Genomic DNA, 27,741 nt, shown 5'->3' on the forward strand with positions numbered 1-27,741 from the left:
AAGACATGGCTTGGCAGTTCGGGCTGGACTGTACCCACAAGGCACAGGGTCAGACTGATTTGCATATAGCCATGTCTGAACTAGGGTGGCTGAGTGAACTAAAGAATGGTGATGGATTAAACCCAGATCAGTTGACTGGGGGTGAGTGTTTGATTTGTTCAAACGCTCCGTCCATCATCCCCTTTTGTATCGCTTTGTTCGCCCTAAGTGTGGCAGGGTATGCTCAGACGTGAGTCCCTTGTTCACTTGGCCACTGGATTCAAGATAGCCTGGCTGATGAGGATTATGAATCCGAAACCGGTCCCAGGATGCTTGTTTCCGGTCCAGGGAAGACATGGCTTGGCAGTTCGGGCTGGACTGTACCCACAAGGCACAGGGTCAGACTGATTTGCATATAGCCATGTCTGAACTGGGGTGGCTGAGTGAACTAAAGAATGGTGATGGATTAAACCCAGATCAGTTGACTGGGGGTGAGTGTTTGATTTGTTCAAACGCTCCGTCCATCATCCCCTTTTGTATCGTTGTGGTGGTTGTGCTTACACTGTGAATCATATTTCTCACGAAAGGTTGTGCCACGCACCACCGTAGAGAGCCTTTTACAAAGATAACTGGCATTTTGCCCGGACCATATTCCAGGTTTCCATTATCTTGTTTGGTAAACAGTACAATGTGTGACCTGAGGCACATTCAAACCAAGGGCAAATTTGAGAGACATGCCAGATCGTCCGTACGATACAAGGAGATCAGGACACGATGATCCTCTCAATTCTAGTCTCTATTAGGGAAAGGGGGTAGCGGGACAGTCTTGGTACCTACAGGTACTGAGGTGAAACGGTGGTAGCTCACAATCCTCGAGCTCGGCGTTCGGACGGGTCAGACCGCGGCAGCGCCAGCAGGTCCCGAAGAGGTCGTAGGTGGCAACGGGCCGCGGCAGCGCCAGCAGGTCCCAACGAGGATGACGGTTACAACGGGCCGCGGCAGCGCCAGCAGGTCCCATGAGGATGATGGTTGCAGAAGGCCGCGGCAGCGCCAGCAGGCTGGACAATAGTTCACAAGGCAGGGCTGCGGCAGCGCCAGCAGTCCGTCAAGGATGAGTTCTTCTCGGTGTCTCTCGACTCCAGGATACAACTGCCTTCCTGCTCTGGGGCTGCCTCAGTTATAGGTCTGGCGCCCTTTGATGTCCGGACCCTCGCACTGGGAGGTCGGGAGGTCCGGGATGAGGGAGTCCAGACACCCAGCAGGGGGGTGGAGCCAGCACCCGGGGAGGCTGGGGCGATCGGCACCTGGCGGGGGAGAGCCATCGACACTTCTTTCTCCCATTAACCTGCCAAGTGGTCCGTTCACCTCCTGGGTGGATGGTGGTGCCGGGATGTCGGGGCCCGGCCAGGCCCAGGGTTGGGGTCGAGCCGAGGCCACGCGGCCGCGTGGTGCAGTGTCCAAGATGGCGGCTGGGCCGGGCAATGGGGTTGACGGGGGCCTGGGCCTGTGGCACAGAGATATCCGGGAGCAGGCGTCCCGGAGGGGGACGGGTTGTGGGTTGCTCCTGCGGGTAGCACCCGGAGGGCCGATGTCTGGGCCCTGTCATGCGGGGAGGGAGCGAGCCCTTCGTGGGGCCTGTCCAACATGCGTCCCCCCCAGCTGAAGGCGGGGAGAGTCACCCATCCTCTTGGGGACTCTCTTCGTCGAGGCGGAAAAAGCGGGACAGGCCATCCGCGTTGGCGTGGTCTTGGCCAGGGCGATGCTCCACAGTGAAGTCCATCCCCTGCAGGGAGATGGACCATCGCAATAGTTTGGGGTTTTCTCCCCGCATTTGCATTAGCCATTGCAGGGGCCGATGATCTGTTTGTACCCGGAAGTGGGTTCCGAAGAGGTAAGGTCGGAGCTTCTTGAGGGCCCATACTACTGCGAAGGCCTCTCGCTCAATGGTGCTCCAGCGCTGTTCTCGGGGCAGGAGGCGTCTGCTGAGGAAGGCCACTGGTTGGTCGACTCCCTCGGGGTTCAGTTGGGAGAGGACGGCCCCGATGCCATGGTCTGAGGCATCAGTCTGGACGATGAACTCACGGCTGTAGTCGGGGGCCTGGAGCACGGGAGCGGTGCACATGGCGGCTTTCAGCCTCTCGAAGGCCGCTTGACAGTCGGGAGTCCAGTTGACGGTTTTTGGGTTGGTCTTGGATGTGAGTTCCGTGAGGGGCCGAACAATGCTGCCATAGTCCTTCACGAACCGCCGATAGTATCCGGTGAGCCCCAGGAAGGCTCGGACCTCGGTTTGAGTTACGGGGGGCCACCAGGACTGGATGGCAGCGATCTTGAGCTGGAGGGGGGCCACCAGACCGCTCCCCACTTGGTGTCCGAGGTAGGTCACGGACCCCTGGCCTATTTGGCACTTGCTGGCCTTGATTGTGAGGCCGGCCTGTTGGAGGGCCTGCAGGACCCCTCGGAGGTGGCGGAGGTGGTCTGACCAGTGGCGGCTATACACCGCGATGTCGTCCAGGTAGGCGGCGCTGAACTCTTCGAGGCCCGCCAATACCTGGTTCACAAGTCGTTGAAACGTGGCTGGAGCGTTTTTCATGCCGAAGGGCATCACTCTGAAATGGTAGTGTCCATCCGGGGTGGAGAAAGCGGATCGTTCTTGTGCCCTGGGGGGGAGGCCGATCTGCCAGTAGCCCGCCGTCAGGTCGAAGATGCTTAGGTAGCGGGCCGCCCCCATGCGGTCAACTAGTTCGTCAGCTCGGGGGATGGGGTGAGCGTCGGTTCGGGTGACAGCGTTCAGACCCCGATAGTCGACGCAGAACCGGAGCTCGGGTGTGGTGCCCGGGCCGCAGCTTTGGGGACCAGTACAACCGGGCTGGCCCAGGGGCTGTCCGAGGGTTCGATGACTCCGAGTGCGAGCATCTTGGAGACTTCTTCTTGGATGCAGGTGCGTACCCGATCTGGTACTCGGTACGGCCGGTGTCGGATAGGCGGACTGTCGCCAGTGTCCACGTCGTGCAGGCACCAGGGGGTGACCCCTGGTGTGAGGGAGAATAGGCGTGCAAATTGCAGCAGGAGGGCCCGACAGTCTTGGCGCTGCTCCGGGATCAGGGCCTCGGAGAGTTGGACCCCGTCCACTGAACCATCTTTTTCCCCGGTCCCCAGCCGGTCAGGGAGGGGCTCGGAGTCCTCTTCAGCTCCACTGTCTGTGGCCATCAGCAGGCTGAGCTCCGAGCGCACAAAGTGGGGTTTGAGTCTGTTGGCGTGGAGGACCCGGAGGGGGTTCCGGGGGGATTCCATGTCGATGAGGTAGGTGACGGGGCTCTTACGCTCGATCACCTTGAAGGGCCCCGTCCACTTGTCCTGTAAGGCACAGGGTTCGATGGGGGACATCACCCACACCTGCTGGCCAGGCTCGAATTCGATGGAGGAGGCATGTTGATCGTACCACTTCTTCATGTCCTCCTGACTGGCCTCAAGATTGGCTTTGGCGAGCTCTCTGAATCGCCGGGTCTGATTACGGAGGGTCAGGAGGTACTTGTAGACGTCTGGAGGGGTCTTCAGGGGGGCCATTTCCCACTCCTCCTTAACTAGGCTGAGAGGCCCGCGAACAGGGTGTCCGTACAGGAGTTCGAAGGGGCTGAAGCCGAGGGACTTCTGGGGGACTTCTCGGTAGGCGAAGAGGAGGCACGGTAGTAGCACGTCCCACTGGCGGCGTAGGGGTTCTTCCAGCCCCATGATCATCCCCTTGAGAGTGCGGTTGAATCGCTCGACCAGTCCGTTTCCTTGCGGGTGATAGGGGGTTGTGAATCGGTAGGTGACTCCGCACTGTTGCCATAGGGATTTCATATATTTTGAAATAAAGTTTGTGCCCCTGTCACTGACGACCTCCCTGGGGAAGCCCACTCGAGAGAAGATCCCCATTAAGGCTCGCCCTACCACTAGTGCTGTTACAGTTCGAAGGGGAACCGCCTCAGGATAGCGGGTGGCGTGGTCCACCAGGACCAGGATGAAGCGATGCCCTCGTGCTGTTCGGGGGTCCAGGGGCCCCACAATGTCTATTCCCACCCTTTCGAACGGGGTGGTCACCACGGGGAATGGTTGCAGGGGTGCCTTGAGTTTGCGGCCGCTCTTCCCGCTGGCCTGGCAGGTCGGGCAGGACCGGCAGTGGTTGGAGACGTCATTTCTCATCCTCGGCCAGTAAAAGTGAGTCACCAGGCAGTTGTATGTTTTGTCTTGCCCCAAGTGTCCAGCCAGGGGGACATCATGGGCCAGGTTCAAAAGGAAGTCTCTGAAGCGGAGGGGCACCACCAGCACTCGACTGGTCCCCAGCTCCGCTACTCTTTGTTCGCTGTACAGCAGGTCATTGTCCCAATAGATCCAGTGGGCCCCTGTGGTGTCTCCTGCGCTCTGGGCGAGCGCTTGCTGTCGCAGTCCCTCGAGGGAGGGACAGGTCTTTTGCTCTTGCCGGAATTGTTCTTGGGTGGGCCCCCCTTCCTGACGCCACTGAGCCAGGTCCGGAAGGTCTTGGGGCTGAGCGGGCTCTTCTTGGGTTTGTTCCGGGGTGTCGGTAGGGATGGAGTCTCCCTCCGGAGCGATCGGGGGAGGAGGTGCTGGCCATGCGAGTTCTTCAGATCTAGGGATGGTGTCGGCGGCCATGGACCGGGTTGTTACGCACGCCCAGCCCGGGAGGCCTAACATCCCCAGGTGCTCTCTTCTTTCAACGGCTGCCCACGGGGAACTCTCGAGATCGTTCCCCAGGAGGCAGTCCACGGGGGCATCATCGCGGACAGTCACTTTTAGCATCCCGGACACTCCTCCCCATTCGAAGGGGACGCAGGCCATCCGACACAGGCTCTCCGAATTGTCGGCCGATCGGACGGGGCAAAGAACATTTGGCAGGATTTGTTCTGGGGTCACCAGGTGACAACGGACGGCCGTCACACTGGCCCCTGTGTCACGCAGGGCTTCGGCCTTACGCCCATTTATGTTCACCCACTGGCTGTACTTCCTGGTGTTGGCTGGTAGGGGAGCCCGCGGGATCAGGTCTCTCCCCCCTAGGCAGGCCAGGGTCATGGCAGCAGGTTCCCACTCGGGCTGCTCCTGCTCGTACTCTTCAGGCTCTTCGGAGACTTGCTCTTCTCCTAGGGCGGCGGCAGCCACCTGGCGGGGCCCGGGGGTCTGGTTCTTTGGGCAGGTCGGGTCACTGGCATAGTGGCCGACTCGCTGGCATCGATGACACGTAACGTTGGCTCAGAACCCCGGGCGCATCGGGGGGTTGCCCCGGCCGGCCGGGGGCGGGGTGTAGTTTGCGGGAGCGGCCGGGACGGCGTCTCTGCCCCGGCCCGGGCCTCCTCCTCCTCCTCGGGGACGATGATGACCTTGGTTGGTTCTGTTCTGCTCATTGGGCCCACTTCGGGCCACTCGGGTGCTCTCCCATCGGTCAGCCTCGGCGGCGAGCTGCCGTGGGTCAGTCAATTTACTGTCGAGGAGGTGCTGCCTGAGCTCGACGAAGCAGTTGTTGGAGAGGTGCTCCCACACAATGAGGTTGAAGAGCTGTTCGTAGGTTATTACGTTGCTACCCTTGATCCATCCCTCGAAGGCTCGACTGAAATAGTTCACATATTCTATCCAGGTTGTACCCGGGATGCGGGTGCAGTTGCGGAACCTCTGGCGGTACATCTCAGACGTCAGCCCATATCGACTGAGGAGGGCGGCCTTCATGTGGTCATAGGACGTCATTTGATGGTCCGGAAGCTGCAGCAGGGCATCACGGCCTTCATTGACGAATCTCCCCCATAGACCGGCTCCCCATCACTTCGAGCGATCCGGTGGGCAGTCATGGCGATCTCGTAGGCCTTGAACCACTGCTGTATGTCGTCGTTCCGAACATATTCCCGGACCACATCTTTGGGGATGTGGACCTTCTGTTCGGTAGTACCTAGGGGGCGTGGTTGCTCGGGCACCCCTAGGTCTTTGTTCTGTTTGCGCATCTCTATCTCCGCTAGCTTGCACTCGTGTTCGTATGCCAGTCTTTTTTCTTCGAGTTCTCTCTGTCTCTGCTTCTCCTCTCGCTCTTCTTGGAGCCGTAAGTGTTCTAAGTTCATTTTTTGTTCTGCCAGTTTCAATTCTCCGTCTAATTTGAGCCGTGCCAGCTCTAACTCGTGAAGTCTATTTTTCTCTCGTTCTCGGATCTCTTCCCGGGAGAGATCCGTTCTCCTTTCTTCTGTCAGAGTGGTGTTTGTTTCCGGGGCTTCGGGGTCCCGGGGTCCGGCGGTATTTGTCTCTGCCCAGGATTCTAGGGCGTGTTTGAAGTCCTCTTTCGTGCTCAGACCGGTGGTAGCAATGCCTAGTTCTATGCAAAATTGTTTTAGCTCTCGGTGGTTGTACTCTTCCAGTTTTTCCATCTGGAATTTCTCTGCAGATCCGCTCTCTCTGGTCGTCATTGTGGATTAGTCGTAGGGTGAGTTACTCTCTGTACGGTTACGCGTTGGTTCGGATCGCGCCGCTGGCCACCAATGTTAGACGGGGACCTGGAGGGTCGGCCGAGCACAAGGGGAGAGGCCTCCGGTGAGGGCCGTCTCCAGCGATCGTACAGACAAGTAACTTCCCCCCCACAGATGGACACCACACGAAGATCAGCTTAACACCTTTTATAGGCAATTCTTTGAGTAAGGTGGTACGATACAAGGAGATCAGGACACGATGATCCTCTCAATTCTAGTCTCTATTAGGGAAAGGGGGTAGCGGGACAGTCTTGGTACCTACAGGTACTGAGGTGAAACGGTGGTAGCTCACAATCCTCGAGCTCGGCGTTCGGACGGGTCAGACCGCGGCAGCGCCAGCTGGTCCCGAAGAGGTCGTAGGTGGCAACGGGCCGCGGCAGCGCCAGCAGGTCCCAACGAGGATGACGGTTACAACGGGCCGCGGCAGCGCCAGCAGGTCCCACGAGGATGAAGGTTGCAGAAGGCCGCGGCAGCGCCAGCAGGCAGGACAATAGTTCACAAGGCAGGGCTGCGGCAGCGCCAGCAGTCCGTCAAGGATGAGTTCTTCTCGGTGTCTCTCGAGTCCAGGATACAACTGCCTTCCTGCTCTGGGGCTGCCTCAGTTATAGGTCTGGCGCCCTTTGATGTCCGGACCCTCGCACTGGGAGGTCGGGAGGTCCGGGATGAGGGAGTCCAGACACCCAGCAGGGGGGTGGAGCCAGCACCCGGGGAGGCTGGGGGCGATCGGCACCTGGCGGGGGAGAGCCATCGACACTTCTTTCTCCCATTAACCTGCCAAGTGGTCCGTTCACCTCCTGGGTGGATGGTGGTGCCGGGATGTCGGGGCCCTGCCAGGCCCAGGGTTGGGGTCGAGCCGAGGCCACGCGGCCGCGTGGTGCAGTGTCCAAGATGGCGGCTGGGCCGGGCAATGGGGTTGACGGGGGCCTGGGCCCGTGGCACAGAGATATCCGGGAGCAGGCGTCCCGGAGGGGGACGGGTTGCGGGTTGCTCCTGCGGGTAGCACCCGGAGGGCCGATGTCTGGGCCCTGTCATGCGGGGAGGGAGCGAGCCCTTCGTGGGGCCTGTCCAACATGCGTCCCCCCCAGCTGAAGGCGGGGAGAGTCACCCATCCTCTTGGGGACTCTCTTCGTCGAGGCGGAAAAAGCGGGACAGGCCATCCGCGTTGGCGTGGTCTTGGCCAGGGCGATGCTCCACAGTGAAGTCCATCCCCTGCAGGGAGATGGACCATCGCAATAGTTTGGGGTTTTCTCCCCGCATTTGCATTAGCCATTGCAGGGGCCGATGATCTGTTTGTACCCGGAAGTGGGTTCCGAAGAGGTAAGGCCGGAGCTTCTTGAGGGCCCATACTACTGCGAAGGCCTCTCGCTCAATGGTGCTCCAGCGCTGTTCTCGGGGCAGGAGGCGTCTGCTGAGGAAGGCCACTGGTTGGTCGACTCCCTCGGGGTTCAGTTGGGAGAGGACGGCCCCGATGCCATGGTCTGAGGCATCAGTCTGGACGATGAACTCACGGCTGTAGTCGGGGGCCTGGAGCACGGGAGCGGTGCACATGGCGGCTTTCAGCCTCTCGAAGGCCGCTTGACAGTCGGGAGTCCAGTTGACGGTTTTTGGGTTGGTCTTGGATGTGAGTTCCGTGAGGGGCCGAACAATGCTGCCATAGTCCTTCACGAACCGCCGATAGTATCCGGTGAGCCCCAGGAAGGCTCGGACCTCGGTTTGAGTTACGGGGGGCCACCAGGACTGGATGGCAGCGATCTTGAGCTGGAGGGGGGCCACCAGACCACTCCCCACTTGGTGTCCGAGGTAGGTCACGGACCCCTGGCCTATTTGGCACTTGCTGGCCTTGATTGTGAGGCCGGCCTGTTGGAGGGCCTGCAGGACCCCTCGGAGGTGGCGGAGGTGGTCTGACCAGTGGCGGCTATACACCGCGATGTCGTCCAGGTAGGCGGCGCTGAACTCTTCGAGGCCCGCCAATACCTCGTTCACAAGTCGTTGAAACGTGGCTGGAGCGTTTTTCATGCCGAAGGGCATCACTCTGAAATGGTAGTGTCCATCCGGGGTGGAGAAAGCGGATCGTTCTTGTGCCCTGGGGGGGAGGCCGATCTGCCAGTAGCCCGCCGTCAGGTCGAAGATGCTTAGGTAGCGGGCCGCCCCCATGCGGTCAACTAGTTCGTCAGCTCGGGGGATGGGGTGAGCGTCGGTTCGGGTGACAGCGTTCAGACCCCAATAGTCGACGCAGAACCGGAGCTCGGGTGTGGTGCCCGGGCCGCAGCTTTGGGGACCAGTACAACCGGGCTGGCCCAGGGGCTGTCCGAGGGTTCGATGACTCCGAGTGCGAGCATCTTGGAGACTTCTTCTTGGATGCAGGTGCGTACCCGATCTGGTACTCGGTACGGCCGGTGTCGGATAGGCGGACTGTCGCCAGTGTCCACGTCGTGCAGGCACCAGGGGGTGACCCCTGGTGTGAGGGAGAATAGGCGTGCAAATTGCAGCAGGAGGGCCCGACAGTCTTGGCGCTGCTCCGGGGTCAGGGCCTCGGAGAGTTGGACCCCGTCCACTGAACCATCTTTTTCCCCGGTCCCCAGCCGGTCAGGGAGGGGCTCGGAGTCCTCTTCAGCTCCACTGTCTGTGGCCATCAGCAGGCTGAGCTCCGAGCGCACAAAGTGGGGTTTGAGTCTGTTGGCGTGGAGGACCCGGAGGGGGTTCCGGGGGGATTCCATGTCGATGAGGTAGGTGACGGGGCTCTTACGCTCGATCACCTTGAAGGGCCCCGTCCACTTGTCCTGTAAGGCACAGGGTTCGATGGGGGACATCACCCACACCTGCTGGCCAGGCTCGAATTCGATGGAGGAGGCATGTTGATCGTACCACTTCTTCATGTCCTCCTGACTGGCCTCAAGATTGGCTTTGGCGAGCTCTCTGAATCGCCGGGTCTGATTACGGAGGGTCAGGAGGTACTTGTAGACGTCTGGAGGGGTCTTCAGGGGGGCCATTTCCCACTCCTCCTTAACTAGGCTGAGAGGCCCGCGAACAGGGTGTCCGTACAGGAGTTCGAAGGGGCTGAAGCCGAGGGACTTCTGGGGGACTTCTCGGTAGGCGAAGAGGAGGCACGGTAGTAGCACGTCCCACTGGCGGCGTAGGGGTTCTTCCAGCCCCATGATCATCCCCTTGAGAGTGCGGTTGAATCGCTCGACCAGTCCGTTTCCTTGCGGGTGATAGGGGGTTGTGAATCGGTAGGTGACTCCGCACTGTTGCCATAGGGATTTCATATATTTTGAAATAAAGTTTGTGCCCCTGTCACTGACGACCTCCCTGGGGAAGCCCACTCGAGAGAAGATCCCCATTAAGGCTCGCCCTACCACTAGTGCTGTTACAGTTCGAAGGGGAACCGCCTCAGGATAGCGGGTGGCGTGGTCCACCAGGACCAGGATGAAGCGATGCCCTTGTGCTGTTCGGGGGTCCAGGGGCCCCACAATGTCTATTCCCACCCTTTCGAACGGGGTGGTCACCACGGGGAATGGTTGCAGGGGTGCCTTGAGTTTGCGGCCGCTCTTCCCGCTGGCCTGGCAGGTCGGGCAGGACCGGCAGTGGTTGGAGACGTCATTTCTCATCCTCGGCCAGTAAAAGTGAGTCACCAGGCGGTTGTATGTTTTGTCTTGCCCCAAGTGTCCAGCCAGGGGGACATCATGGGCCAGGTTCAAAAGGAAGTCTCTGAAGCGGAGGGGCACCACCAGCACTCGACTGGTCCCCAGCTCCGCTACTCTTTGTTCGCTGTACAGCAGGTCATTGTCCCAATAGATCCAGTGGGCCCCTGTGGTGTCTCCTGCGCTCTGGGCGAGCGCTTGCTGTCGCAGTCCCTCGAGGGAGGGACAGGTCTTTTGCTCTTGCCGGAATTGTTCTTGGGTGGGCCCCCCTTCCTGACGCCACTGAGCCAGGTCCGGAAGGTCTTGGGGCTGAGCGGGCTCTTCTTGGGTTTGTTCCGGGGTGTCGGTAGGGATGGAGTCTCCCTCCGGAGCGATCGGGGGAGGAGGTGCTGGCCATGCGAGTTCTTCAGATCTAGGGATGGTGTCGGCGGCCATGGACCGGGTTGTTACGCACGCCCAGCCCGGGAGGCCTAACATCCCCAGGTGCTCTCTTCTTTCAACGGCTGCCCACGGGGAACTCTCGAGATCGTTCCCCAGGAGGCAGTCCACGGGGGCATCATCGCGGACAGTCACTTTTAGCATCCCGGACACTCCTCCCCATTCGAAGGGGACGCAGGCCATCCGACACAGGCTCTCCGAATTGTCGGCCGATCGGACGGGGCAAAGAACATTTGGCAGGATTTGTTCTGGGGTCACCAGGTGACAACGGACGGCCGTCACACTGGCCCCTGTGTCACGCAGGGCTTCGGCCTTACGCCCATTTATGTTCACCCACTGGCTGTACTTCCTGGTGTTGGCTGGTAGGGGAGCCCGCGGGATCAGGTCTCTCCCCCCTAGGCAGGCCAGGGTCATGGCAGCAGGTTCCCACTCGGGCTGCTCCTGCTCGTACTCTTCAGGCTCTTCGGAGACTTGCTCTTCTCCTAGGGCGGCGGCAGCCACCTGGCGGGGCCCGGGGGTCTGGTTCTTTGGGCAGGTCGGGTCACTGGCATAGTGGCCGACTCGCTGGCATCGATGACACGTAACGTTGGCTCGGAACCCCGGGCGCATCGGGGGGTTGCCCCGGCCGGCCGGGGGCGGGGTGTAGTTTGCGGGAGCGGCCGGGACGGCGTCTCTGCCCCGGCCCGGGCCTCCTCCTCCTCCTCGGGGACGATGATGACCTTGGTTGGTTCTGTTCTGCTCATTGGGCCCACTTCGGGCCACTCGGGTGCTCTCCCATCGGTCAGCCTCGGCGGCGAGCTGCCGTGGGTCAGTCAATTTACTGTCGAGGAGGTGCTGCCTGAGCTCGACGAAGCAGTTGTTGGAGAGGTGCTCCCACACAATGAGGTTGAAGAGCTGTTCGTAGGTTGTTACGTTGCTACCCTTGATCCATCCCTCGAAGGCTCGGCTGAAATAGTTCACATATTCTATCCAGGTTGTACCCGGGATGCGGGTGCAGTTGCGGAACCTCTGGCGGTACATCTCGGACGTCAGCCCATATCGACTGAGGAGGGCGGCCTTCATGTGGTCATAGGACGTCATTTGATGGTCCGGAAGCTGCAGCAGGGCATCACGGCCTTCATTGACGAATCTCCCCCATAGACCGGCTCCCCATCACTTCGAGCGATCCGGTGGGCAGTCATGGCGATCTCGTAGGCCTTGAACCACTGCTGTATGTCGTCGTTCCGAACATATTCCCGGACCACATCTTTGGGGATGTGGACCTTCTGTTCGGTAGTACCTAGGGGGCGTGGTTGCTCGGGCACCCCTAGGTCTTTGTTCTGTTTGCGCATCTCTATCTCCGCTAGCTTGCACTCGTGTTCGTATGCCAGTCTTTTTTCTTCGAGTTCTCTCTGTCTCTGCTTCTCCTCTCGCTCTTCTTGGAGCCGTAAGTGTTCTAAGTTCATTTTTTGTTCTGCCAGTTTCAATTCTCCGTCTAATTTGAGCCGTGCCAGCTCTAACTCGTGAAGTCTATTTTTCTCTCGTTCTCGGATCTCTTCCCGGGAGAGATCCGTTCTCCTTTCTTCTGTCAGAGTGGTGTTTGTTTCCGGGGCTTCGGGGTCCCGGGGTCCGGCGGTATTTGTCTCTGCCCAGGATTCTAGGGCGTGTTTGAAGTCCTCTTTCGTGCTCAGACCGGTGGTAGCAATGCCTAGTTCTATGCAAAATTGTTTTAGCTCTCGGTGGTTGTACTCTTCCAGTTTTTCCATCTGGAATTTCTCTGCAGATCCGCTCTCTCTGGTCGTCATTGTGGATTAGTCGTAGGGTGAGTTACTCTCTGTACGGTTACGCGTTGGTTCGGATCGCGCCGCTGGCAACCAATGTTAGACGGGGACCTGGAGGGTCGGCCGAGCACAAGGGGAGAGGCCTCCGGTGAGGGCCGTCTCCAGCGATCGTACAGACAAGTAACTTCCCCCCCACAGATGGACACCACACCAAGATCAGCTTAACACCTTTTATAGGCAATTCTTTGAGTAAGGTGGTACGATACAAGGAGATCAGGACACGATGATCCTCTCAATTCTAGTCTCTATTAGGGAAAGGGGGTAGCGGGACAGTCTTGGTACCTACAGGTACTGAGGTGAAACGGTGGTAGCTCACAATCCTCGAGCTCGGCGTTCGGACGGGTCAGACCGCGGCAGCGCCAGCTGGTCCCGAAGAGGTCGTAGGTGGCAACGGGCCGCGGCAGCGCCAGCAGGTCCCAACGAGGATGACGGTTACAACGGGCCGCGGCAGCGCCAGCAGGTCCCACGAGGATGAAGGTTGCAGAAGGCCGCGGCAGCGCCAGCAGGCAGGACAATAGTTCACAAGGCAGGGCTGCGGCAGCGCCAGCAGTCCGTCAAGGATGAGTTCTTCTCGGTGTCTCTCGACTCCAGGATACAACTGCCTTCCTGCTCTGGGGCTGCCTCAGTTATAGGTCTGGCGCCCTTTGATGTCCGGACCCTCGCACTGGGAGGTCGGGAGGTCCGGGATGAGGGAGTCCAGACACCCAGCAGGGGGGTGGAGCCAGCACCCGGGGAGGCTGGGGGCGATCGGCACCTGGCGGGGGAGAGCCATCGACACTTCTTTCTCCCATTAACCTGCCAAGTGGTCCGTTCACCTCCTGGGTGGATGGTGGTGCCGGGATGTCGGGGCCCGGCCAGGCCCAGGGTTGGGGTCGAGCCGAGGCCACGCGGCCGCGTGGTGCAGTGTCCAAGATGGCGGCTGGGCCGGGCAATGGGGTTGACGGGGGCCTGGGCCCGTGGCACAGAGATATCCGGGAGCAGGCGTCCCGGAGGGGGACGGGTTGCGGGTTGCTCCTGCGGGTAGCACCCGGAGGGCCGATGTCTGGGCCCTGTCATGCGGGGAGGGAGCGAGCCCTTCGTGGGGCCTGTCCAACAGTGATGATCATCGTGATTTCCTGTTTGGGTTTTTCGGATCCAAGAGAGGTGTTAACAGTCGATAAAGTTGATGTTTATAAAACTGTAATAAAGCGTCCTGTCTCTTTTTTGTGTTAAGCTTTTTTTTGTTTTCTACACGTAGTATATATATATATCTATATATATATATAGTCCAGGGCAGACAACCAAAGGAAGAAAATAATTTCGCTTAAGGCGCGTATTGTATTGTAGCTGAATGTATATAGTGCTTCTTACCTCTGAGGAAGTGCACTAGAAGAGGGGTAAGCACACTTACATAGTGCAGTTTCAGAGTGCAGTTTCAGAGTGCAGATTGAGAGTGCAGATTGAGAGTGCAGAGTGCAGAGTGCAGATTGTGAGTGTAGATTGTGAGTGCAGATTGTGAGTGCAGATTGTGAGTGCAGATTGTGAGTGCAGATTGAGAGTGCATATTCAGAGTGCAGATTGTGAGTGCAGATTGTGAGTGTAGATTGTGAGTGCAGATTGTGAGTGCAGATTGTGAGTGCTGAGAGCAGATTCAGAGTGCAGATTCAGAGTGCAGATTGTGAGTGCAGATTGTGAGTGCAGATTCAGAGTGCAGATTCAGAGTGCAGATTGTGAGTGCAGAGTGCAGATTCAGAGTGCAGATTCAGAGTGCAGATTGTGAGTGCAGATTGTGAGTGCAGATTCAGAGTGCAGATTGTGAGTGCAGATTCAGAGTGCAGATTGTGAGTGCAGATTGTGAGTGCAAATTGTGAGTGCAGATTCAGAGTGCAGATTCAGAGTGCAGATTGTGAGTGCAGATTGTGAGTGCAGAGTGCAGATTCAGAGTGCATATTCAGAGTGCAGATTCAGAGTGCAGATTCAGAGTGCAGATTGTGAGTGCAGAGTGCAGATTCAGAGTGCAGATTCAGAGTGCAGATTCAGAGTGCAGATTCAGAGTGCAGATTGTGAGTGCAGATTGTGAGTGCAGAGTGCAGATTCAGAGTGCAGATTCAGAGTGCAGATTCAGAGTGCAGATTCAGAGTGCAGATTCAGAGTGCAGATTGTGAGTGCAGATTGTGAGAGCAGATTCAGAGTGCAAATTCAGAGTGCAGATTCAGAGTGAAGATTCAGAGTGCAGATGGTGAGTGCAGATGGTGAGTGCAGATGGTGAGTGCAGATGGTGAGTGCAGATTGTGAGTGCAGATTGTGAGTGCAGATTGTGAGTGCAGATTGTGAGTGCAGTTCCAGAGTGCAGATTCAGAGTGCAGATTCAGAGTGCAGATGGTGAGTGCAGATGGTGAGTGCAGATTGTGAGTGCAGATTGTGAGTGCAGATTGTGAGTGCAGATTGTGAGTGCAGATTGTGAGTGCAGTTTCAGAGTGCAGTTTCAGAGTGCAGATTCAGAGTGCAGATTCAGAGTGCAGATTGTGAGTGCAGATAGTGAGTGCAGATTCAGAGTGCAGATTCAGAGTGCAGATTCAGAGTGCAGATTCAGAGTGCAGATTGTGAGTGCAGATTCAGAGTGCAGATTCAGAGTGCAGATTCAGAGTGCAGATTGTGAGTGCAGATTGTGAGTGCAGAGTGCAGATTCAGAGTGCAGATTCAGAGTGCAGATTCAGAGTGCAGATTGTGAGTGCAGATTGTGAGTGCAGATTCAGAGTGCAGATTGTGAGTGCAGATTCAGAGTGCAGATTGTGAGTGCAGATTGTGAGTGCAAATTGTGACTGCAGATTCAGAGTGCAGATTCAGAGTGCAGATTGTGAGTGCAGATTGTGAGTGCAGAGTGCAGATTCAGAGTGCAGATTCAGAGTGCAGATTGTGAGTGCCGATTGTGAGTGCAGATTGTGAGTGCAGAGTGCAGATTCAGGGTGCAGATTCAGAGTGCAGATTCAGAGTGCAGATTCAGAGTGCAGATTGTGAGTGCAGATTGTGAGTGCAGATTGTGAGTGCAGATTCAGAGTGCAGATTCAGAGTGCAGATTCAGAGTGCAGATTCAGAGTGCAGATTGTGAGTGCAGATTGTGAGTGCAGATTGTGAGTGCAGATTGTGAGTGCAGATTCAGAGTGCAGATTGTGAGTGCAGATTGAGAGTGCAGATTGAGAGTGCAGATTGAGAGTGCAGATTGTGAGTGCAGATTGTGAGTGCAGATTGTGAGTGTAGATTGTGAGTGTAGATTGAGAGTGTAGATTGAGAGTGCAGATTGTGAGTGCAGATTGTGAGTGCAGATTGTGAGTGCAGATTGAGAATGCAGATTGAGAGTGCAGATTGAGAGTGCAGATTGTGAGTGCAGAGTGCAGATTCAGAGTGCAGATTCAGAGTGCAGATTGTGAGTGCAGATTGTGAGTGCAGATTGTGAGTGCAGATTCAGAGTGCAGATTCAGAGTGCAGATTCAGAGTGCAGATTGTGAGTGCAGATTTTGAGTGCAGATTGTGAGTGCAGATTGTGATGCAGATTGTGAGTGCAGATTGTGAGTGCAGATTGTGAGTGCAGATTGAGAGTGCAGATTGAGAGTGCAGATTGTGAGTGCAGATTGTGAGTGCAGAGTGCAGATTCAGAGTGCAGATTCAGAGTGCAGATTCAGAGTGCAGATTCAGAGTGCAGATTCAGAGTGCAGATTGTGAGTGTAGATTGTGAGAGCAGATTCAGAGTGCAAATTCAGAGTGCAGATTCAGAGTGAAGATTCAGAGTGCAGATTCAGAGTGCAGATGGTGAGTGCAGATGGTGAGTGCAGATTGTGAGTGCAGATTGTGAGTGCAGATTGTGAGTGCAGATTGTGAGTGCAGTTCCAGAGTGCAGATTCAGAGTGCAGATTCAGAGTGCAGATGGTGAGTGCAGATGGTGAGTGCAGATTGTGAGTGCAGATTGTGAGTGCAGATTGTGAGTGCAGATTGTGAGTGCAGATTGTGAGTGCAGTTTCAGAGTGCAGTTTCAGAGTGCAGATTCAGAGTGCAGATTCAGAGTGCAGATTGTGAGTGCAGATTGTGAGTGCAGATTCAGAGTGCAGATTCAGAGTGCAGATTCAGAGTGCAGATTGTGAGTGCAGATTGTGAGTGCAGAGTGCAGATTCAGGGTGCAGATTCAGAGTGCAGATTCAGAGTGCAGATTCAGAGTGCAGATTGTGAGTGCAGATTGTGAGTGCAGATTGTGAGTGCAGATTCAGAGTGCAGATTCAGAGTGCAGATTCAGAGTGCAGATTCAGAGTGCAGATTGTGAGTGCAGATTGTGAGTGCAGATTGTGAGTGCAGATTGTGAGTGCAGATTCAGAGTGCAGATTGTGAGTGCAGATTGAGAGTGCAGATTGAGAGTGCAGATTGAGAGTGCAGATTGTGAGTGCAGATTGTGAGTGCAGATTGTGAGTGTAGATTGTGAGTGTAGATTGAGAGTGTAGATTGAGAGTGCAGATTGTGAGTGCAGATTGTGAGTGCAGATTGTGAGTGCAGATTGAGAATGCAGATTGAGAGTGCAGATTGTGAGTGCAGAGTGCAGATTCAGAGTGCAGATTCAGAGTGCAGATTGTGAGTGCAGATTGTGAGTGCAGATTGTGAGTGCAGATTCAGAGTGCAGATTCAGAGTGCAGATTCAGAGTGCAGATTCAGAGTGCAGATTGTGAGTGCAGATTTTGAGTGCAGATTGTGAGTGCAGATTGTGATGCAGATTGTGAGTGCAGATTGTGAGTGCAGATTGTGAGTGCAGATTGAGAGTGCAGATTGAGAGTGCAGATTGTGAGTGCAGATTGTGAGTGCAGATTGTGAGTGCAGATTGTGAGTGTAGATTCAGAGTGCTGATTCAGAGGGCAGATTCAGAGTGCAGATTCAGAGTGCAGATTGTGAGTGCAGATTGTGAGTGCAGATTGTGAGTGCAGAGTGCAGATTCAGAGTGCAGATTCAGAGTGCAGATTCAGAGTGCAGATTCAGAGTGTAGATTCAGAGTGCAGATTCAGAGTGCAGATTCAGATTCAGAGTGCAGATTCAGAGTGCAGATTCAGAGTGCAGAGTGTGAGTGCAGCGTACAGATTCAAGATTCAGAGTGCAGAGTGCAGATTTAGAGTGCAGATGCAGAGTGCAGTTAAAATGTTGCTAGGCTAGGGCTTTAAAGACACCCCAAACGTAGAAAAGACTGCTGTTTTTCTTTGGTTTTGTCCAATCTTGTCCAGACGGTCACGCCTAGTATTTTTTTGCAACTATCTTTTCTCCTAAAACATTAATATGCAGGATTGCTGAGGGGTCTCCCCTGTCAGTCCTCGTGGTTGTTTTTTGTGAAGCCCCTGCAAGAAATGGCCATAAAACAATTGGCTGTTTCAGTTGTCTAGAAACACCACAGATTCTGCTTGACCTGGGTGTGCTCCATGACTTGCAAGTGGAACTTCACAGACAACTACATTAATAAAAAGCATTTGCAATGCAATAGGTCTCGCATTTGCGAGAGTTTAACCTATTGGCATTGTAAATGACAATGCCTTTTATTTATGTTTTAAAAACCAACACATAAATAAAAGACATTGCCATTTACAATGCCAATAGCTCAAACTCTAACAACTGCGAGACCTATTGCATTGTAAATGCTTGTTTACAATGTCAACAGCTTAAACTTTCGCAAATGCGAGACCTATTGCATTGAAAATGCTTGTTGTGCCCTAGTGCAATGTTAATCTATCATCTACCAAAGCTTCCATGAGGCAGCAGACCGCACACCTGTTCCATTCACAGATTTGGGCCCAGCTTACGCCTTGGGTTTGCGCAGCGCGGTGTCAATGATGGAGAAGCATGGTTGAACCCATCCACGAGGGGAACATACTTCGGATTGGTGAATTTAAACTCTTATCCACGGAGGGGTTTACTGGACAAATATATCTCATCTCTCTTTTCTAAACCCATATGTGTTCCTATCAAAATATAAATGTTTGTACCCGTCTCCATCAGTGCCTCCTCTGGCTGCTCCTGCGTGGTCGAGCCAAGGCCAGTGGGATGGGCCGTGGGTGGAGGATAGGGGTGCAGGGAGAGGGTGCTTGACTGACGGGTGTGTGGGAAGGGGCAGAGACAGATTAACCCCTTCTATGCGTCGGACGGCCGCCGGCCGTCCGACGTCACGGTGGGCGTGTGCGGAGGACGGCCGGGGGCTGTCCAAACCACGCCCACGCCATAAATCACCCGCACCGCGGCGGAATTTTCGCCGCGGTCAAGGGGTTAAACACTCCCTGATTGTATTCTATTTTTTAAACAATGGAACAAGGTAAGCGTTAGAGCGGGGCAGAGGGGGCCAGGTGTTGCGAAGTCTTGAGAGACACTACTGACGTTTCCTCTTGAGCTGCAAACTCCCAACTCCCTCAAGGATCAATCAACTCAATCAGGAAGTTAACACTGACTGAGTAAACTTCTCCCTCAGGGAAAGGGGAAGTGGACAGAGAAGACTCACAACAGATAAGAAAAACAAGAGCTTCCGTTGTGGTCTCTCTTGACTGTGTTCCGGGTCTAGGATCCCTCTTCTGCTGAGATTTCAGAACTGAATCCTTTGCAACTCTGCAGTGTAATATTAACAAACCTTTAACTCTTCTGACTGACTGAATCACCAGAAAACCTTAACATTCACAACTACTGACCGTTTTGGTTGTAGACCCTTGCTCACACTTAGTTGAAGTTGATTACGCTCTGACTCAGGCTCAAGACTTCAAAAGAATAAATGTTTCATATTAGGTAGATATATCCCTTTCATTAAACAATTATTTAACACAATGGTTAGTTAGTTAATAAGTTTTAGTGGAGAAAACTTATATCGTGCAAACTTAATCCTACCTTGCTGATTCAACTTTCATCAGAATATGGAGAATCTGTATTAGGACGACAATAAGTAAAAGAACAACATCCTACATTCTACACAACTGAGAATATGAGTTTCACCAGCTTCCAAACAGGAATTGATCTATTCTGAAACAGTTCTTAATGTCCGTCCTGAGGAATATCCTCCTGAAGGACCTTTGCCTTAGCCAAGTCTTGTTTATTGATATGACCTTTTAACTATAAACTAAAGTTTTCAAAAGTCACTAAACCCTTGTTGCGCTTATCAAACTGTCCAAGCGCTGCTTTAAAGTCTCGCTTCTATTAGTTAAAACTCTTGTCTAAGCCAATGCTTGTTTTACTTGGCACGGGTTGCTTCACTACTCAACACAGAAAACAACTGCTTGTCTCCGGGTTCACAGGTTCACAGGTGACTGAATACGGAGCAGCGCGGTGCTCAGTTTCTGCGCTAGAGAAATAAATTGAACGATCTTACTGTCTCTTCGGCGGGGAAGGAATGAGATGACTCACGATGCACAGCCGTCCTCTGACGCAGCAAGCATTCATCAGAGCCCTCGGCTGACGGGGGACGGAAGGAAGCGGACACGCGATCTCACCGGAGATCACGAACACAATTAAATCTTCAGCTAGCAGGGGAAAGGACTTAAGCATTTAAGGGGGTAACATGCTCTCAGAAGGGCCCGAACTAGGAAGACAGGAATTAATCAGGCCAACGACGACGCCGTCTCGGGAACAGTTGCGCTTCTCAAGACAGCAACGAGAGACGAAGCGTCAGCCGTTGGCAGGGAAACCCTTTTTAAAGCCTCTGCCACGAGCCTTCAACGCGAGCTCGTTTCAAGACGTCATTTAACATCAGAGCCCACACGCGCCTCTCTCAATTGAGCGCACAATCTAGGCAGTTACAGAAAACACCCCAAATAAACAAGCATTGTCAAATGCAAGGTTAAAAATGTACTTAACTTACAAGAACCTAATTAAAGATTTACACAACACTTTTCAAGATTCAATTTTAGATTCACATTTCTTAACCCTTAAAGGACTCCTTAGGAATTCACAAAACATTTACAGTATTTACAGAGTTACCTCAGAAATCAAGTGAGACGACCGGTAATACCCCCAACAGTTCCTCCCCCCAAAGGTCGTCTCACAGGTCGAGGTTTTTCAGGATGTAAGGCATGAAAAGATCTAACAAGCCTGGGAGCATGAACATTCCTTTCAGGCTCCCAAGATCTCTCAGAAGGATCATAGCCCTTCCAGTCAACCAAATAGAACAAAGCACCCCGCACCCTTTTTGAATCAAGGATAGATTTGACTTCATATTCAACATGATCACCAACAATCACAGGTGGAGGTGGATTATCCAATCGAGTACCAGGCTCAAAAGGTTTCAAAAGTGATACATGAAATACAGGGTGGATAGCATATTCAGCAGGCAAAATCAATTTCACAGACACAGGATTCAGAATTTTCTTAATCTGAAAAGGTCCAATAAATCTAGGTTTCAACTTCCTAGGACCCTCTAACTGAATATTTCTAGTAGACAACCAGACAAACTGACCTTCCCGATACCCAGGAAAAGGTCTACGATGAGAATCAGCTGTTCTCTTCATAGTCAACTTACTTTTCAACCAGAGCTTCCTAGCTTTCTCCTGAATACCCATCAAAAAGGTCAATCTGTCTGTAACTGCTGGCATGGACTGCTGCTCTTCAGGTAAAAGAATGGGAATGGACCTAGGATGTAACCCCATTAGAAAATAAAAAGGAGAACAACCCAAGGCTGAATGAGTGGTGTTATTATAAGAAAACTCCGCCCAAGGTAAAACTTCATCCCAAGGACCAGAAGAAGTAGATAACAAACATCTTAGTTCCTGTTCTAAATGTTGATTAACTTTTTCCGTTTGACCATCAGTCTGGGGATGAAAAGAAGAGGACAATGCTAGTTCAATTCCTAACTGTTTACTAAGTTGTGACCAAAACTTAGATACAAATTGAGGACCCCTGTCTGAAATAATCTTTGAAGGAAGACCATGAAGTCTAACAATATTAGATAAAAACACCGTACTGAATTCAACTGCAGTTGGAATCTTGGGCAAAGGAATAAAATGTCCCATTTTAGATAACAAATCCACTACTACAAGAACTGCTGTGAAACCATTAGATTTTGGAAGATCCGTAATAAAATCTAAACTAATTGTATGCCACGGTTGAGGAGGTATAGTCATAGGACGTAATAACCCCATAGGAGCTGCATGTAAGGCTTTTTGTCGTGAACAAATTGGACAAGTTTTAACAAAATTCCGAATTACAGGGATCATCTTTTCCCACCAAAAATGACGTTGGCATAAATCCAAGGTTTTATTAATACCAGGATGTGCAGCCATTGCCAGGTCATGATTCCAATGCATCACCTGATCCTGCAAAACTTTAGTGGGAACAAACAACTTATTAAGATGATAAAAAAGACCCTCACTGATAGAATTTCCTTTCTTAGAAAGCCATTCTTCAGAATTAAAAGATTTCAACTCCTCCTTAATGGAATTTAAAAAAAATTCAGAATGAATTTCAGCACATATTTTTTCCACAGGCAGAATACTAGGAGGTTCTTTAATTGGACTAGATTCTTTTTCACAAACCAATCGTGAAAGTGTATCGGATAACAACTGCTTATTACCAGGCCGATACATAATCAAAAAATCGAATTCACTAAAAAATTGCAACCACCTCATCTGCCTAGGAGTAAAAGCCTTAACAGTAGAATAAAATTGTAAATTTTTATGGTCAGAATATACAGTAATAGTGTGTTTAGCCCCCAAAAGATGATGTCTCCATTCCTGAAACACATCTTTAATTGCTAATAGCTCTCGTTCAGCAATAGTATAGTTCTGCTCAGCCAATAATAATTTCCTAGAAAAAAAAGCAATGGGATGTAAATGACCAGAATTTGAATCCTTTTGAAGCAACACACCACCAATAGCCGTCTGCGAAGCGTCTGCTTCCACAAAAAATGGCCTATCCGGATCAGGATGAACTAATATTGGAGCGGAAGTAAAAGCCTTTTTTAATAAAGAAAAAGCTTGATCAGCCTCCTCAGTCCAAGAGAAACCTTTCCCTTTTTTCAACAATTGAGTAATGGGGGTAACAATTTCAGAAAATTTTGAAATGAAACGCCTATAAAAATTGGCAAATCCAAGTACTCTTTGTGTATCTTTAATAGAAGCAGGAGTTGGCCAAGTTAAGATTGCCTCAACTTTCTTAGGATCCATATAAATCCCCTCAGGTGATAGGCAATAACCAAGAAACTCCACCTCTGAGGCACCAAAGACGCACTTTTCCAACTTAGCAAAAAGTGAGTGATCACTCAATCTCTGCAAAACAGACTGAACATGTTGCACATGCTCTTCCACATTCTTAGAATAGATTAAAATATCATCAATATAAACTATGCAACAAACATCTAACAGATCATGTAAGACTTCATTAATGAAATACTGAAAAGCTGCAGGAGCATTACAAAGACCAAAAGGCATAACAGTATATTCAAAGAGCCCAAATTTCGTACGAAAAGCGGTTTTCCATTCATCTCCTTCCTGAACTCTAATCAAATGATATGCCCCCCTTAGATCCAGTTTGGTATAAATACTGGAACCCTTAATTTGATTAAGAAGCACAGGTATCAGAGGCAGAGGGTATCTATTTTTTATTGTTGCCTTGTTTACTGCTCTATAATCAATACAGGCCCTCAAATCACCAGTTTTTTTGGCAACAAAGAAAAGAGGAGACGAGACTGGCGAGGTGGAGTGACGGATAAAACCTAATTCTAAGAGTTCATCCAGATATTTTCTCAAGTACTCATTTTCCGGCTCGGTTAAAGCATAAATCCTACTGCAAGGTAGAGTAGCACCAGGTACTAAATCTATCCTGCAATCATAAATCCTGTGCGGTGGTAATTTAGTTGCTTCAACAGGATCAAAGACCTTAGAAAAACTTTTATACTCATTCGGGAGTCTATTGACCTCAGGATTCATGGCAGCACAAAAAAGGGGCATTACTGGATCCCTGGTCTCCTGATAACAATGTAATTTACAAAAAGATGACTCTAGAGTTACAGTTCTTTTAACCCAATCTATTTTTGGATTGTGTGTTTCTAACCAGGGAATACCTAAAATTACACCAAAGGACGGAGCATCGATAAGATCAAAAACCACCCTTTCGGTATGTCCATTGTCTGCCACTAAGGTTAACGGTTCTGTATTGTGTTGAATCATGCCCGAAGATAAAACAGAACCGTCCACAGCTCTTACAGACTCTGGTTCCTTCTTAGTGATAAATTTTAAATTTAATTTATGTGCAAATTCAATGTCGAAAAAATTCCCAGTGGCACCAGAATCTAAAAGAACCGGAATACTATGTCTCTGAAGAGAGGTTAGAATAAAGACCATTCGAATAATAAAATGCTTAGGAATGAGAGTGGTTACATTAGAGACAAATTGAGAGATCTTAGAAGAACATTTTCTCGAGGAAACGATCTCAACTTTCCTCGAGCAGCCTAGTTTTCCGACAGATCTGATGAAGGAGTTTCAATTACCAAGACTCTTTTCTTAGTAGGTTTAACAGAACAATCTTTAGCAAAGTGTCCAGGCTTGCCACAATATAAACATAAATTCCCTTTGCGTCTACGCTCCTTCTCCTCCGGAGTTAAAGGCCCCTTAAACCCTCCAGACTGAATGGATTCAACCATTGAATTTTTAACATCAGGCTCCTTTTTCTCAACCCTTAAATGTGAATTTCTAAAATCACTCCTAGATTTCTCATTTCGACGCTCACCCAACCTATGTTCAAGTTTAACCACCAAATCCTGAAATCCCTTAAAATCCTCAGGCAGATTAACAATATGTGCCAGAGAATCTTTCAAGTCATCTTTAAGCCCTCTATAAAACAAAGAAATTCTTTTCTCTTCAGGCCAATGTGTCTCCGTCAGAAGTCTATTAAAAGTGGTTATGTAGGAAATTAGATCCTTAGATCCCTGACGAAGATTCAATAATTCATTATCTGAAGCCTGAACCAAGGTATGCTTTGCAAATAAATTTGACATAGCTGATTTAAAATTTTGCAGATTATGAAGTAAAGGATCATTACTATCAACCAAAGGCATTGCCCAATTTGCTGCAACCCCTCCAAGGTAAGAAATAATAAAGGCTATCTTATTCGTATCTGAAGAAAAAATTTGAGGCTTACACATAAAATGCAACTGACATTGACTAAGAAAAGTGGCAAATCTCCCACAATCTCCGGTGAATCTTTCAGGATTAGCCAAGGGAACAGGAGCTGGAGTAACTACCGTGACTTGGACTGGTTGAGTCCCGGATTGTTCTCCTGAAGAATGGGACATATGTACATCAGAACCAAATCTAGTTGGTGTTAAAACTGGTTTTCTTTCCTCAGAAGGATCCCTCCACATAGAAAAATTTGCTCTAGTTTCATCTAATTCTTGGCGAAGCGATAAATTCTCCAAACGGAGATTTTCCATTTCAGCATTCAATTTCTGAACCAATTGTGTCAACTGAGAAGTATCCATGAGGGTGAGTTTACGAGCTCAAGTGGAAACGACTTTTTAGAGGCTTCGTCTACTGTTGCGAAGTCTTGAGAGACACTACTGACGTTTCCTCTTGAGCTGCAAACTCCCAACTCCCTCAAGGATCAATCAACTCAATCAGGAAGTTAACACTGACTGAGTAAACTTCTCCCTCAGGGAAAGGGGAAGTGGACAGAGAAGACTCACAACAGATAAGAAAAACAAGAGCTTCCGTTGTGGTCTCTCTTGACTGTGTTCCGGGTCTAGGATCCCTCTTCTGCTGAGATTTCAGAACTGAATCCTTTGCAACTCTGCAGTGTAATATTAACAAACCTTTAACTCTTCTGACTGACTGAATCACCAGAAAACCTTAACATTCACAACTACTGACCGTTTTGGTTGTAGACCCTTGCTCACACTTAGTTGAAGTTGATTACGCTCTGACTCAGGCTCAAGACTTCAAAAGAATAAATGTTTCATATTAGGTAGATATATCCCTTTCATTAAACAATTATTTAACACAATGGTTAGTTAGTTAATAAGTTTTAGTGGAGAAAACTTATATCGTGCAAACTTAATCCTACCTTGCTGATTCAACTTTCATCAGAATATGGAGAATCTGTATTAGGACGACAATAAGTAAAAGAACAACATCCTACATTCTACACAACTGAGAATATGAGTTTCACCAGCTTCCAAACAGGAATTGATCTATTCTGAAACAGTTCTTAATGTCCGTCCTGAGGAATATCCTCCTGAAGGACCTTTGCCTTAGCCAAGTCTTGTTTATTGATATGACCTTTTAACTATAAACTAAAGTTTTCAAAAGTCACTAAACCCTTGTTGCGCTTATCAAACTGTCCAAGCGCTGCTTTAAAGTCTCGCTTCTATTAGTTAAAACTCTTGTCTAAGCCAATGCTTGTTTTACTTGGCACGGGTTGCTTCACTACTCAACACAGAAAACAACTGCTTGTCTCCGGGTTCACAGGTTCACAGGTGACTGAATACGGAGCAGCGCGGTGCTCAGTTTCTGCGCTAGAGAAATAAATTGAACGATCTTACTGTCTCTTCGGCGGGGAAGGAATGCGATGACTCACGATGCACAGCCGTCCTCTGACGCAGCAAGCATTCATCAGAGCCCTCGGCTGACGGGGGACGGAAGGAAGCGGACACGCGATCTCACCGGAGATCACGAACACAATTAAATCTTCAGCTAGCAGGGGAAAGGACTTAAGCATTTAAGGGGGTAACATGCTCTCAGAAGGGCCCGAACTAGGAAGACAGGAATTAATCAGGCCAACGACGACGCCGTCTCGGGAACAGTTGCGCTTCTCAAGACAGCAACGAGAGACGAAGCGTCAGCCGTTGGCAGGGAAACCCTTTTTAAAGCCTCTGCCACGAGCCTTCAACGCGAGCTCGTTTCAAGACGTCATTTAACATCAGAGCCCACACGCGCCTCTCTCAATTGAGCGCACAATCTAGGCAGTTACAGAAAACACCCCAAATAAACAAGCATTGTCAAATGCAAGGTTAAAAATGTACTTAACTTACAAGAACCTAATTAAAGATTTACACAACACTTTTCAAGATTCAATTTTAGATTCACATTTCTTAACCCTTAAAGGACTCCTTAGGAATTCACAAAACATTTACAGTATTTACAGAGTTACCTCAGAAATCAAGTGAGACGACCGGTAATACCCCCAACACCAGGGGCATAAGTATAGGTGACTTCTGGGTGACCCGCGACGCAGCCTGGGGTGGATTTGAGGGATGGTCACTGTTTAGGGACATGGGGTTGATTTAATATGGTTTTCAAGAAAAGGTGATCGAGGCTGTGGGTAATGTTGAGGGTCATGGGATTTGGAACAGGGAGAAAAGGCTGGGCCAAAATGAGGGATGTGGCAGAGGTTAGGAGGGAAGTTAAACTGGTTCTATACTGGAGCGAAAGATGGAGAGCTGGGGGCTACTGGGATGGTCGAAGGCCTGGTGCGTGCAAGGCGCGAGCCGAGGCCATGCCACACCTGGACTCTATAGTACACAGGTGAAGCATGGGGGATGGGGCAGGAAGTTCGTCACGATCGTCTGATTACGACGACCAGCTATTTCATTCAATGGTTTCAGGGTAAACCCCTCCGCCCCCACCCCACCTCTCTTTCACCATACTCATTGTTAGCAAACACTGCCCAGGAGAAAGGAGGCTGTGCACGAAGCGCTATGCACAATCCTAGCTAACGCCTTCATTACGAAAGACATGGGCGAGGCATTGAAAGCTAACGCTTGGAGGCCATTACAGTGTCTGACATTCCGCAGTGGGTAACAGACAGGCGTGAGAATGAGCACCGGTCACAACCTTTACCTTCCACCGCAGAGAAGACCACCATCCTGTTACCACCGAACAGCTTCCAGCTCTTAGAAGGGATGTTCTTTACAGTGTGCGCTATACAAAAATGGTCGCTTCCCAATACGGCAGCTAGAGTAAACACCTGCAAGAAATACCCCACCCGCTGTCACCCTTCCTGTTCCACCTACCACTCCCCCAGTGACAAGGCGTGCCCCCCTGCATCCCAGAATCGCCCCACGCCTCCCCTCTAGGCGCAATTATCACTTAGTTCCAAAATTTCCCCAGGCCACTGAATAAACCTTGGGAGACTCCCTGGGTGCTCTCCATCACATGCGGCATCCCCACGGTGTCACTGTCCACTTGCGTCGCGGTCCCCTTGTGTCGCGGGCACCTTGTGTCACTGTACTCTTGTGTCGCGGGCCGATTCTGCACCGCTCTTGTTGCCCCATTGCATACGTGTCTGTCACGCTGCCCATATCGCCTCATGTCGTGACGTCACTGCCACGCTCGCAGTCGCAGGTTACGGTGTCGCGGTCCCTCTGGGTCACGTGCCAGGGATGCCCTACGCTGCCTCACATTG

Source organism: Lissotriton helveticus, chromosome 11 (assembly GCF_964261635.1).
Source record: "Lissotriton helveticus chromosome 11, aLisHel1.1, whole genome shotgun sequence".
Classification (NCBI taxonomy): domain Eukaryota; kingdom Metazoa; phylum Chordata; class Amphibia; order Caudata; family Salamandridae; genus Lissotriton; species Lissotriton helveticus.